The 13,326-nt window shown below is 37.9% G+C and overlaps 1 protein-coding gene and 1 long non-coding RNA gene across 9 annotated transcripts in view; one reads left to right on the plus strand and one right to left on the minus strand.

Annotated features, from left to right (window-relative positions):
* Window positions 1-8,888, minus strand: part of LOC310727181 — a 91,447-nt gene extending 82,559 nt beyond the window's left edge. Inside the window, exon 1 of the long non-coding RNA XR_014533944.1 lies at window positions 8,872-8,888. This is a non-coding gene — a long non-coding RNA (uncharacterized lncRNA). The remainder of the gene's footprint in view (window positions 1-8,871) is intronic.
* Window positions 1-13,326, plus strand: part of ptprua (protein tyrosine phosphatase receptor type Ua) — a gene marked incomplete at its 3' end in the record, with an annotated part of 163,369 nt that overhangs the window by 6,260 nt on the left and 143,783 nt on the right. The window lies entirely within an intron of this gene.

The following is a 13,326-nucleotide window of genomic DNA, read 5'->3' on the forward strand; positions in this document are numbered from 1 at the left end:
TTTTTCCCTTTGTGACAATGAAAATTCTTACAATTCTTTAAATTTGAGTTTTTCAGCACCACCACTTCTAATTTCTATCCAGTGTTTAATGAAAATCTGTTGTTATACTCGTGAACCAACGTTATTACTCCTGAACACGCCGATATATAATACGGATTATTGACTGCATCTGTAAAAGGGCCGTGCGAGCGGCTTGTTAGCGTGATGCCGGTTTTGGCACCAGACGAGTCTGGAAACGACTTTCAAACTCACACTAAATAAACCTGTAAATAGCTGCGCTTTAGCTTCTTTGGCAAGGACATGAATTTGAAGCAAACTCAGGGCTCGGATTTTAAATATGAAACAACATCGGGAGATTAACGTGACACGGGGTATTGAGATTGTGCTGTTTTAACTGAGTTATTATTACATATTTATTGGATAGACAACAAATAAATATGGAATATAATTTAAATGTAATCGATGCATGAAAACCAACATTCAACCACCTCGAAAAAAGATCAATATGAGCACAATACAAAGCCAGAAGCAAAAGTGAAGTAGTCCAAATAACATAATATTTAATAGTAATTTTCATGATTACAAAAATAAATATTTATTAAAATGATGTGAATGAAATAAAACTAATATAAAATAAAGTGAGAGCATGACGATGACATTTTGGTAAAATATGAGATGCTTTGTGGACACCACCACCGCCATCTCCTCCTCCTCCTCTTCCTCTTCCTCCTCCATACACAAGGTCACCTTCACGAGTCAAACCACACACAGATGCTCTCCTTCCTGAGAGAAAAGCTGGAAGAAAGTTGCAGAACAGCTGCATCTGGAGTCATGTTTCACGTTAAACGCACAGAGATCTCTGACGAGTCGAGGTTCCCCGGTTTGGCCAGACAGCAGATATTGGACAAAAGATGGGACACGAGGAGGTGTAGTCCTCCACTGTCAGGCATATTTGTCAACGTAAGTGTGTTTTACAGATAAGCTGGAATTCACACTTTGGCCATTTTATCACTCTGAAGGTTGAAGATAAATGTATTCGTCCACAAGGTTTCTTCTAGAACTTGACCCTCTAAGGTGATGCAGTGAAAAAGAAGGACAGACCCAGTTTACATTTAGATTCACATTATAATTGTTGTATATTGTGTAGGTTTGGATTTTTAAATAGGTACATCAAAGGCAGCTTCATTTGCACATCGCATATTCATCATGCATATGAATGAACCCATAAGCATATTATTAGTAATTAAAAGAAAACGGTTCTGATTGATCGGATCTGATCGCACGCAGTAAAGGCCGATAAGATGACGAAGCTTCCTGGTGCACTTCCAATGACAGAATTTACCCCCAGAAACGCAGCAGGAAACGTCGAGGCTCCTTAAGAGAACTTCCTTTAGCGACCAAAGTTTGTGAATACCTGATCATAAGATTCATATGAATGTATTATTATGTGTCATGAAGATATTTATAGATATGGCCTTTAAAGAAAGCATGATCAGCAATGTTCTCACAACATCTCGTAGCACACAGCAGGAAACCCTGACTTACCCTGTGTCTCGAATAAAAAGCTAAATTAGTGTCTCGTCGAAAAGAGCTGCACGCGCAATGCGAAATTAATGTAGGAGTAAAAACAACACACACTATTGAGTATAAAGACTCCCACACGTTTTATCTTCATCTACATCTGTTCTTTTAGACCTCATCCCCGTCATTATCTCATCACAGTCATTAAGCCGTATATGTTATGGAGACCTATATGGGGTATTAGATGTGGAAAAAGATCCTTGTGTTTGTTTTCATCAAATTACTGAAAATATTAACTGTGGTCTTGTTTTTTTGTTAACAAAATATTCATCATGTAATTTTATAGTTTAGGTTTTTTACACACAGAAATAAAATCATTCTCACCACCAACCAAACAGAAAATATCGATTGGATATGCAAGTAAAAATTAATTTTTAACACATTTGATCTGTTTAGCTAAATATAGCTAGCTAAAATCATTTATTCATGCCTGTAAATTATTCATATCAAATCTTATTGTCGGCCTGAAATCTTTATTTATTCACGTTTTTCGCGACACTGTGTGTCAGAGGCATTTGAACTGTGGGTTATAACCTCCTAGTGGAAGATGGAGGTATTGCAATAGGTTCAGATGAGATGGAAACCATAAAAAAGTCATATTTAGAAGATTTCCTCAGACCTGCCAGGCAACACATTTAACACAGAAATCAGGATGCACTCCAAAATAAGAGAAAAGAAGTGTGCTGTCTTAAGTACAAGAAATTTTGAGAAGGTATTTTGAAGGTCTTATTTGTTGTTTAACCCATGTCACATTAGTATTTCTTCACCCGAGGCTCGGCGGTGCTCGGAAAGATTCACTGATATTGTGAAAAGGTGATTGAAAATTTTTTAGTTCACCGATGCCGTACAGTCGCTTTCTCTCAAGGTCGATAGAAAATGTTTAGAGTTCACCAAAACGATTTCGCCTGATGGACAAAACCAGAACTATTTGTCCAAAGCTAAAAAAAAAGAGAAAAATATGTTATTATTTTGATCCATTCAGTCGGTTTTGCTGTCAAAAAGACAAACATCAACGACAGCTTGAACTCCTCAATGCTGGGAAGTGACCAAGGTGATAATCCACGACCGGGTGTGAGGCTGATTCCCATCTCGATGTGAAGCCAAAGATACGATACATTAAAGATCCACATGAAGCAGCCGCCAATGAGATTCAATTAAATGTATATTTAGCAGACGTCATATCAAATATTGCTCATAAATTATTGGTCACTTTCAAAATATTAAAAGTGCAGAGCATCTACTAATAACTTTAAAGAAATTAATAGTTTTATGGAAATAAAAATCTGCGCTCGACGTGTATCTTTATAGACTGTAGATATTAAATACAATAAACAGAACATACGAAATGAAGCACACTTTCAGTGCTATCAGGTGAAGTGAAGGTCAGATTTGCTCATTTGTTGTATATGGCATGTTCAGTAAACTCTGTTGGAGGAAAAAAGCTGTTCAGATGTGGTGTGATGAAGCAGAACCGGGTACCGGAAACACAGGGCTTCCTTCAGTGTGTGAGGTCCGAATTGCTTCTTGGCTCTGATATCGTGCAGCTTGTGATCTATTCAGGCTATTCAGTGTAGTTCGAGCAGGAGGTTGAGATGAACCACACCATTCCTGGATTGTTATCCTGGGTTAAGTTGCTCTCGATGGAAGATCTGAGGAACTGAAACACAGTGAGAAATGTCAGTTTTTTACTAAAATTCGTTTCATCTTTTGGACGTGTTGGTCTTCGGAGATGCTTTATTCCTAATAGTGCATATGAACAGATGATTTATGGAGGAAAATAGCTTGCAGACACTCACAGAGGAGCCAAGGTGCATCAAGGTGGACCTCTAAGTGCTTAGACTGCATTATGTAAATTATGTTTCATTCAAGCAAAAGCTTACCATTGAAGTTGAGATAAAAACCCTTCAGTTTGGAGAACAGGTTTGAAGACTGGATGGAGGACAGGTGTGATGTAGAAGCACAAATGGCCTTCATGCAAAGGGTTAAAATCTGCATGCTTCTTTATCCTAATATATACCATTGATTGAGAGCATTCTATTTCTTTTGGGTTCGGGTTGTTATTTGTTCTATATTTCTTTTTTGTGCTCATTAGTGCCCACAAAGGAGAGAGTGACATTTCCAGGTGGGCCGGCAATACAGCATCTGTCACAACATCTGTTCTTTCCTCCCATCTACATGACCATTACACGATGGCCATGACGGTGGCATGAAACGGACTCATGAACTAGTATTGAGCTGGTGTTCTTCTCAAATCAATAATTTATTGCTTTAATTATTTAAGTATGAAAGTCAGGGAGATGCTATGACCTATTGCATATGCTCTATTTTAGAGATTAAAGGCATATCCAAATTCTTTTGTTTTCTCGCCCTGGTTCCATAACAACAGCCCACGAAGAAAGACATGAACCCTTTGCTTTAGCATCTACATGAGCTTGTGACCTGTTTCTCCTTCTGTAGTGCTTGTTGTTGGCCGCTCACACATACAACAGATGGTGTTATGACTGGTGTCTACGACGGGCGACGCCATCTTGTAAACCAGCCCGACGTGAAATTAGATCATAACGTATCCGATGCGAGGTGTTTCTCGCAATTTTCTTTCCAAGTGAGCATAGTGTTGGCTTGATCTCAAAAATCAACCACTAGAAACTCATTTGAAACAATTTAGTGCTTCATGTTGAGTAGGTTGACCTTTTCTTGGATAAGGTTTTTGGATTGCGTTGGTTGTGTAGCTGAAGCTGTACAAGAGATGTAAAGCGGTTAACTCTAAACTGTGTTGATGTGATATTTCCTCTTAATTAAACAGGTTCACACCGATTTTAGTCCAAAGACCTTTTTTCTTTTTCTTCTTTAACATTTTGCAGGTTGATTAAAAAAAAAATCCAGCAGCGTTTTAATGATAGGAATTTGGAGCACTTCCCTTCCTTATTACAGAAAATCCTTTTCGCAGAATGTTGCATGACCAAGAAATAGGTAAGAAATCATTCGAATAATGTTCTTTGTTAAGCGATTAGTAATATTAGAAAGGATTTGTGATGATTTCTGATGCATTTGTTGGTGCATTACGACTGTAACACAGATCATAGTGTTTTTAATAAATGCCACATTCAATTATAAACGTTTGATGCTCTGGACAGTGGTATAGAATTAAAGCAACCAGAACTTCTATGTAATGGAGAAGAAAAAGAAGAGGAGCGGAAGTAGAGGAGGATGAAGTTGAAGAAAAATGAAAGGAAAGTGCATGCACCAGTCAAGTCTTCCTACTTTTCCCCCATTGGAATTTGTACATTGTGTAGGTAAACAAAAATAAAGCTTTCATGCATCAAAGGCTGCTTTCCCTCGGCATATCTACTTGCAGGCAGAGGATTATGGAAAATACAGAAAGGCGACAGGACAAGAAAAGAAGAACTGTGAGAAAATGAGATAATGAAAAGAAAGAGACGGAGAAAGATAAATGATAGAACAAAAAATCCAAGAAGACGGATATAGAAGAGATCACGCAAAGAGTTTGGAGCATATGTACGCCTCAGTCCCACCCTCTGCTTATTGTTTTCTCTTCCCAGGAGACCCGTTATTGCATTGCTGTTCTTCCTGAAAATTGGGTTATGTATTGTGTTAAAAAGTAGACAATGCATGCAGTGTTTTTTTTTGTTTTTCATATTCATTTTTTTCCATTGTCTTCCTCTCTTTCTTCTCCCTTTCTTTTACTCCACCAATCTCCTAGTTTTTAATATCCAGTGCTTTTCCACAGATCTTCCAATATGTCTCCAATATCCACTTCCTCCTCACAGTTGGATCAGATTTCTTTCTATCTGGTCGCATTAAAAATTTCCTTCACTGTGAAAACAGTGTTCCAGCATGACAACGTTCCTGTGCACAATGTTAAATAAGCTCCATTAAGACATGGTTGTTGGTGTGAAGTTCGGTGTGGAAGAACTTGACTGTCCTGCACACAACCCTGACCTCCCAAGACCTTCTCACCTCCTCACGATCGGTACCTGATCTCACTAATGCGCTTATAGCAAAATGATCATCAATCCCCACATCAACACCCCAAAAATCTAGTGGAAAGGCTTCCTGGAAGAATGGAGTTTATTTCAACAGAAAAGTGAGAATAATGTGGAATTCACACGTAACTTATGCAAAAAATTGCAGTCTTGTTTTTGTTTAGTATTTTTCCCTTTCTGAATTTTTTACATTTTGTTTGCATATTTGTTGAAGTTATTTATTAATAAACAAAATAGTGTTTAATATGTTGAATTTAAATAATTCAGCAAAGACTTGGTTCAAATACATAGATTTATTTTTCTTTTTTTCCCCTAGCAGATAATGTGTGATCTTTATTAAGTTCTTACAGGTCAACACAGAAGCTCTTATATCAGGAACCAGGGTTGCCAGGTTTCAGCAAGAGATCTGAAACATTTGACCATGGAAATGATTCTTGTGCAAATCTGGGCCAAAACGCAGTCTCTACAAGCTCACCTTATACTGTAGTTGTTACTCTTCAATTGATAATTGCCACTAACCTTTCATCTTTCAATGCTGGATCAGTTTCTCCTCGACATTCAATTTCACATCTCTCTGTGTAGATGTCCAGCAGGCCGTGGCTACGTGCCATTATTGTGGTTAAGTGGTTTTCCCATCTTGGCCAGGATATGGGCCAGTTCTCCCCAAGCCTGATTTATATACAGTCTCAATTATACTTCACGGAGTTTGCTTTTGCTGGATATGTAAAAAAAAAAATCCACCATATTCAATCTGCCCTGATTCCTGCCGGGGAGCAGGAACCCAATGGCAACCCAGATCCAGGTTCCACAATCCTTTTCCTATTGGTTAATATGTCTTAATATTTTGCCCATTTCTCTGAAACAGAATTGAACCTCAGGCCGTTCTTATGTTCTTAAACTCCAGTCCAAAAGTTCTCTGCAGGATTCAGTTCAGAGCTTAATAATGGACATTTCAATACTTATCTCTTTATATTATGACATTTTGGTGGCGTGTTCTGAAGCCTTGTCCTGCAGGAAGACCTGGATGTGATCGGATTTTAAAATCTGCCTGATGTTGAATTACTGCAGCATTTTATTGATAGGTGTGGTGTTCTTAAAGACTCACCAGCACGCAGAAGGTTCTTGACATGCTTCAGAAGAATGTATTGTTGTGCCAGGAGACTATTTTGAAGGTGATTGTGTAGGAACGTAGATAAATTAAGTACAGAGCGAGACTCCAAACATTTTCATACCACCATGTAAATTTCATCTGAGTAGAGAAAACTCTTCAGTATTATGTTTTTTTATGCTGGTTTTGCAGTAGATGATTCTTCTTTGTCTTGTTCATGGTGATATAAGACAGTTATACCATATAGTTAATGGTGAATGTGCACACTTTCACTTCCTGAATACATTGGGGGAAATGGACAATTGTATAAACTGGATTTTTCATTGAACTCTTTGGGGCACATGCTGTATTGACTGTAATATCAGCACTGATTTAGTTTCTAGACTGATTTGAACTCCTTTAAATATTCCATAAGAGCTGCAGATCATTTTCATTTTTCCATTTCTGTCTCCATCACTGTCTTAACAGCCAACACAGCACCAGGATTTATTCAGATTAGGAGCAGGCGATGGCACCTCATAGAGGGCTGAGACTGTTGTATGAGATTTGTCTGTGCGTGTGTGTGTGTGTGTGTGTGTGTGTGTGTGTGTGTGTGTGTGTGTGTGTGTGTGTGTGTGTGTTTGTGCATGTTGTGTACAGACAGACAATGAAATGCAAAAAGTTGGGCTTATCTCTCATTAGCAGAGTTTACAGGAATGACAGGTGCAATTGAATGTGTTCTCATGAAGGCAGTAAAAGAGCAGGAGAAAGACAGATGGGGGAATGTGTGCGACTTATGCGTGTGTGTGTGTGTGTGTGTGTGTGTGTGTGTGTGTGTGTGTGTGTGTGTGTGTGTGTGTGTGTGTGTGCTTGTGCGGACATGCCACAGCAATTGCAACACTAGGATCCTTGTATTAGGAGCTCACAGCAGGACCAGTGTGTTCGACGGCTGCAACTGACAGCCCTGTGTTCATAGGAGTGTGTGTGTGTGTGTGTGTGTGTGTGTGTGGGTGGTTGTGAGAATGTGTACAATTGGCATATGCAGCAAGTGCACTGTTTTCACAACCATCACCATTCTGTGTATTATTCACTTCTCCAGCATCTCAGCTAATTCAATTCAGTAATGCTTCATTGGCATGATGGTTTCAATTACAGTTTACCAAAGCAATTAGCACCAGCCAGATCTGTGCCCTGAGCTCCTGCCCTATCACACACTGCACCACTCGTCCTGTTCACAGTCACTTTACTTTCCCTCTTTGTTGTCCATGAATATGCTCACGGAAATGTTCGTTTCTATCAGACAAATATGGGTTTGTTTCATCATGTGGGGTGTAACGGTACACAAAATTAACATTTAGGTACATACCTTGTCGTGGTTTGGTTCACTTTTGGAACAGATTGGGGGGAAAATGCACAACATTTAATTTATTAATTAACATTATTGTTTATTTTTATTATCATTGTTTTCATTATTATTACTATTATTATTAATAACATGATTATTATTATTATTATTATTATTATTATTATTATTATTATTATTATTATTAATAATAATAACATGATTATTATTATAATTATTATTATTATTATTATTAATAACATGATTATTATTATTATAATTATTATTATGATTATTAATAATAACATGATTATTATTATTATAATTATTATGATTAAGATTATTATTATTATTAATAACATGATTATTATTATTATTATTATTATGAATATCATTATTATTATTATTATTATTATTAATAATAACATGATTATTATTATTATAATTATTATTAATAACATTGTTATGATTATTATTAATAACATGGCATTATTATGATGATGATTATAATAATAATAATAATAATAATAATAATTATTATTATTATTATTATTATTATTGTTATTATTATTATTATTATTATTATTATTATTATTATTATTATTATTATTAACATTTGTAAACAATTTACTTTTTTTCCCAAACAATTTTAAATAAAAGTTCCTGTTTTTTATAATAAAAACAAAATTAATAAAATATCCTAAATGGAAAATGTTTTTATCTCTAGTCCACATTTGCTCTAATGATGGAAGATATTTCTGGAAAGAGCAATGATTAATGCTCAATGGTATGTTTTGTGAAAAGTTGAATAACATCTAGTAATTGGACAGTAGTTTTCCAGAGTAGAATTTAAAGACTTTGTTCTCCACCACCAGTTTTACTGCCTGTAGTTTTTTATATTCTACTGTATATAAGAAACAGATCTGCTGTAACACAAATGCTGGACCTCAGATCCATTCTTCTACAGTATAAAACACCTTTTACTAATCACCTCTATTATTGAGATGGGATGAGACAAGATGAGAAGAGACCTTGAACTGATCCATATCTGGACACTTTTATGGCTTACTATCTGTGACATAGTGCTGTAAGGTTCTAAGCTTGTAAATGGATTCTTGTCTTGAAAGGAAATTTAGGCAAAGACAGACAGAACAGATCATTTTGGCTGCAGGGCGAATGATTTTTCAGACTATTACAGTGATGGTAGATCATTCAGGTGATGTGCTGATTTTGCAGAGGTATCATTAGACCATTGAGCGTTGTCTGTCTCCGTGGACAATGACCTGTCAGTGCAGTTGTTAAGCAAATCTTCAGTAGGTTGTATGGCTTTTAATGGCCTACTCCTTCTTCTTCTGTAAAGGATCTTCCACTCTTCTTTTAATAATTAGCAAATTGTTGTCTAAAAGGAGATCTTTCTTCTGACCTGCTGCTGTCCTCTTCTTCTCTAACTTATTGTGAAAGATTTGACTAGTCCTCTATGTGTGTCTGAGTTTAAAAGACTAAGTAAATGGCCTGTGAATCAATAGTGGCCGAGTGGCAGGACGATGTTCCCATGTCAGACGAAGTAACACTCCTCCAGGATCATGATCTTTAACAGCATGTTTGTTGCCATCGATCCAAACAGTCATTTCTCTGGTCTCCCATTTGCCATTTGATTTCATTCTGCGTTCGTGTTACTTCTTAGGACCATCTTTATTTTCTGCCTGGGATCAGAACATTGGACATTCGTCCCACTCATGTCTCTTTGAGACCTTTTTTAACCTATCTCTTATAGATATTGTTTAAACCATTTAGAGGAAATTTTTTACTGCAGGCATTAGAACTGAATTAGAGCTAAGTGAGGAAAAGCGAATAAAATTATTTGTAGTCCTGATTGGTCCTGAAAGGTTCCAGAAAAAAATAAAAAGATCATAAAAATCTTCACTGTTCATTAGGCTCTGTCACAGTAAAGACAGTTTGATGACTTGTGTAAAGATGATGGGTTTTATTAAAAGCTTTCTGTTAAATCACAGAGGCTTGTCATTTTCCCAGAATGACTCTTCTGACGTTGAACTATGGTTGTAATCTAAAAAAATGTTTTCCATTAAGTAACATTAGTTACAGAACTATTTCGCAAGCAGAATCATTACCATACATGGACCTGAGCTGTAATAAAAACATTAATAATGTCAAAGTCATTAACACTTGTGTGTAAAAACACTTAGAGCTCCAGAGTTTTTCTCCACCCATTTAAATTAACACCACAAAGAACTTGCCATTAGTGAATAATTAGCAAAATAAGACGTTTTTGGGTCAGAGTGATAACTTGGGGATTGATTGAGGTGAGAATCTGTGCATGAGGCCTGGAACTGAACACTTCTGCAAAATTATAATCAAGACTCTAATCTATTGCCCAATGGGTGTTTTAGACTCTAAAGCATCCCCTCAACAGTCCTCATCCTTCAGAAATATGCTCCAGGTGGATTTCACTAAATCTCACACACAACCTGAATGTAGTATTCACATGATCTTGGGAATGTCAGTGGTGTAACCCAATACATAGACAATGGTGATGTCAGATCCCTCAAAAAAGCAAAATAACGAAAAATATTCAAATTTAAAGAAGAAGAACAGACATCTCAAGGAAGTAGGTCCTTCAGTTTCTGTGTGGGCATCTTCTGTATTTTTTTTGATGGAGTCAGATGACTATTGGCAGCTCATTGAGCTCAACTTAAAAGATGCCTCAATGGGGTACGCTCATTGGTGATTTACCATGCTCACCATCATTCTTCCAATCCAACAATCCTGGTCATTAAGTGAAAAATCCAATATGAATTGAAGATCAAGCCAAGTGTCATCAAAAGAAGATTGAAGCTCAGCCACATCATCAATAGCCAAGGTATCATCTCACACCCCAAGTCTATCCAAGTAGTCAAAGCCCTGGTGTCCTAAAAAAAATCTCCTGGAGCTCTAGACATGTTTAGGGCTCTTCAACTACTATCAATATTTTTTTTCCTACCCTACCCTAGGCCCAGCAGAAAGATTTTGAGGAGCTAAAAAGTGATTCACCATTCTATATCCTGAAGAATCCTTTTTTTCCTTCTGTGTAAAACCACTTCTCACTGCAGCATTCCCTTTTAGATTGAGAATGGAAATGAGAAATTTGGAAACACCACTCTTCAATTGTATGAAAATCGGTTTGATAGAAGACTTCTCCTGCAGCCCCAGAGATTTTCAAAACTCATCTGATTTCCTCTTTAAATGGGTGAGGGGAAAGAAGAGCCTTCAAAAGTTAATTAGATGCTACAGCATGTGGAGGAAACCAACACCTACTATTACTTACTGCTTACAAAAGTTATTCATTCTAATTAAAGGACACCAGGACAAATGTGCCGTACTCAAGTTGTCCCCTTGTGTGTGATGGACCTGGATGGCCCAATGGCCTCTTCTACTCAGTTTGTAGAAACCTGGGATTTGAACATTTATGGCATTTGGCAGAAATCTCAGGTAGGAGAATTAGTTTTTTGCACTGCAGCAGCCAGTAGAGACTTCTCTGTAGCTCCAACACGGAACCCATTAGAGTAACTAGATCGTCTAATTACAAGTTCTGTCAGCAAAGCCTTCACTGGGGACAGTGTGAAGTGCAACGTGGGCTGGTTGCTAGCCTGTTGGCTAACACAAGGCAAAAGCAACAACAGGAACATCACAACAATATTATTAAAAGGAAATGAAAAGAACATTATTCTGCTATTAGCTGGGTCTTTATAAATATCCACAGCAGTCGTAATTATTTTTGGTGACGTGATTCCTCAACACCATGCTTTAGGTTCTTCTTCTGGAGGGTTTTCTCGCTGTAAGATATTCATTATTATACCTACAAACACTTTATATAGGATTCAAGAGTTTATTGTCAATCCTCCGAGCAGCCTAGGACCGAAATTAAACAAATAATCCTCAGCCACTGCATGTCACATGTCACAAATCAACTGTTCCTGATTCTAATTTACAGACGATTAGCACCTGTATGTGATCTCATCTCGCATCACACGTTTTTTCTCACGCTTATCATCCCATCATTCTCGTCTTCCATCACTTCTGTCAGTCTGCTGTAGCTCAGGTTTGTCTTTAAGTTTCATCTTATTTTGTATTTTACTTCTTCATCTATGTTTCTTGTTTTTTTGTATGTTTGCAGGGTAATTAAAACATCCACACGTATACTCGCTTCTTCTTTCTTATTAAGTGCATTAATGAGACGGTTCCTGTTGGTGGTTCGGAATTCAGCTAACATACAGTTCCGTTTGCATCACTGGAATTTACCCTTCTTCTTCTTCTTCTTCTTCTTCTTCTTCTTCTTCTTTCGGCTGCTCCCATTAGGGGTCGCCACAGCGGATCATCCGTCTCCACACCACCATGTCCTCTACATCTGCCTCTTTCACACCAACTACCTGCATGTCTTCCCTCACCATATCCATGAACCTCCTCCTTGGCCTTCCTCTTTTCCTCCTACCTGGTGGCTCTATCTTCAGCATTTTTCTACCAATATAATTCATGTCCCTTCTCTGCACATGTCCAAACCATCTCAATCTCGCCTCCCTCACCTTGTCACCAAAACATCCTACATGTGCTGTCCCTCTAATAAACTCATTTCTAATCTTGTCCATCCTCGTCACTCCCAACGAAAACCTCAACATCTTCAGCTCTGCTACCTCCAGCTCCACCTCCTGTCTTTTACTCAATGCCACTGTCTCTAATCCATACAACATCGCAGGTCTCACCACAGTCCTATAAACTTTCCCTTTCATTCTTGCAGATACCCTACTATCACAAATCACTCCTGTCACTCTTCTCCACCCACTCCACCCTGCCTGCACTCTTTTCTTTACTTCTCTAACACACTCTCCATTACTTTGCACTGTTGACCCCAGGTACCTGAACTCCTCCACCTTCTCCACCTCTTCTCCCTGCAACCGCATCACTCCACTGCCCTCCCTTTCATTCACACACATGTACTCTGTCTTACTCCTACTGACTTTCATTCCCCTTCTCTCCAGCGCATATCTCCACCTCTCCAGGCTCTTCTCAACCTGCTCTCTACTCTCACCACAAATCACAATATCATCTGCAAACATCATAGTCCAGGGAGACTCCTGTCTGACCTCGTCCGTCAACCTGTCCATCACCACTGCAAACAGGAAAGGGCTCAGGGCCGATCCTTGATGCAGTCCAACCTTTACCCTGAACCAGTCTGTTGTACCTACTGCACACTTCACTGCTGTCACACTGTCCTCATACATGTCCTGCACCACCCTCACATACTTCTCTGACACATTTAC

Source organism: Silurus aristotelis (genome assembly GCF_946808225.1).
Source record: "Silurus aristotelis genome assembly, chromosome: 6".
NCBI classification, from domain to species: Eukaryota; Metazoa; Chordata; class Actinopteri; order Siluriformes; family Siluridae; genus Silurus; species Silurus aristotelis.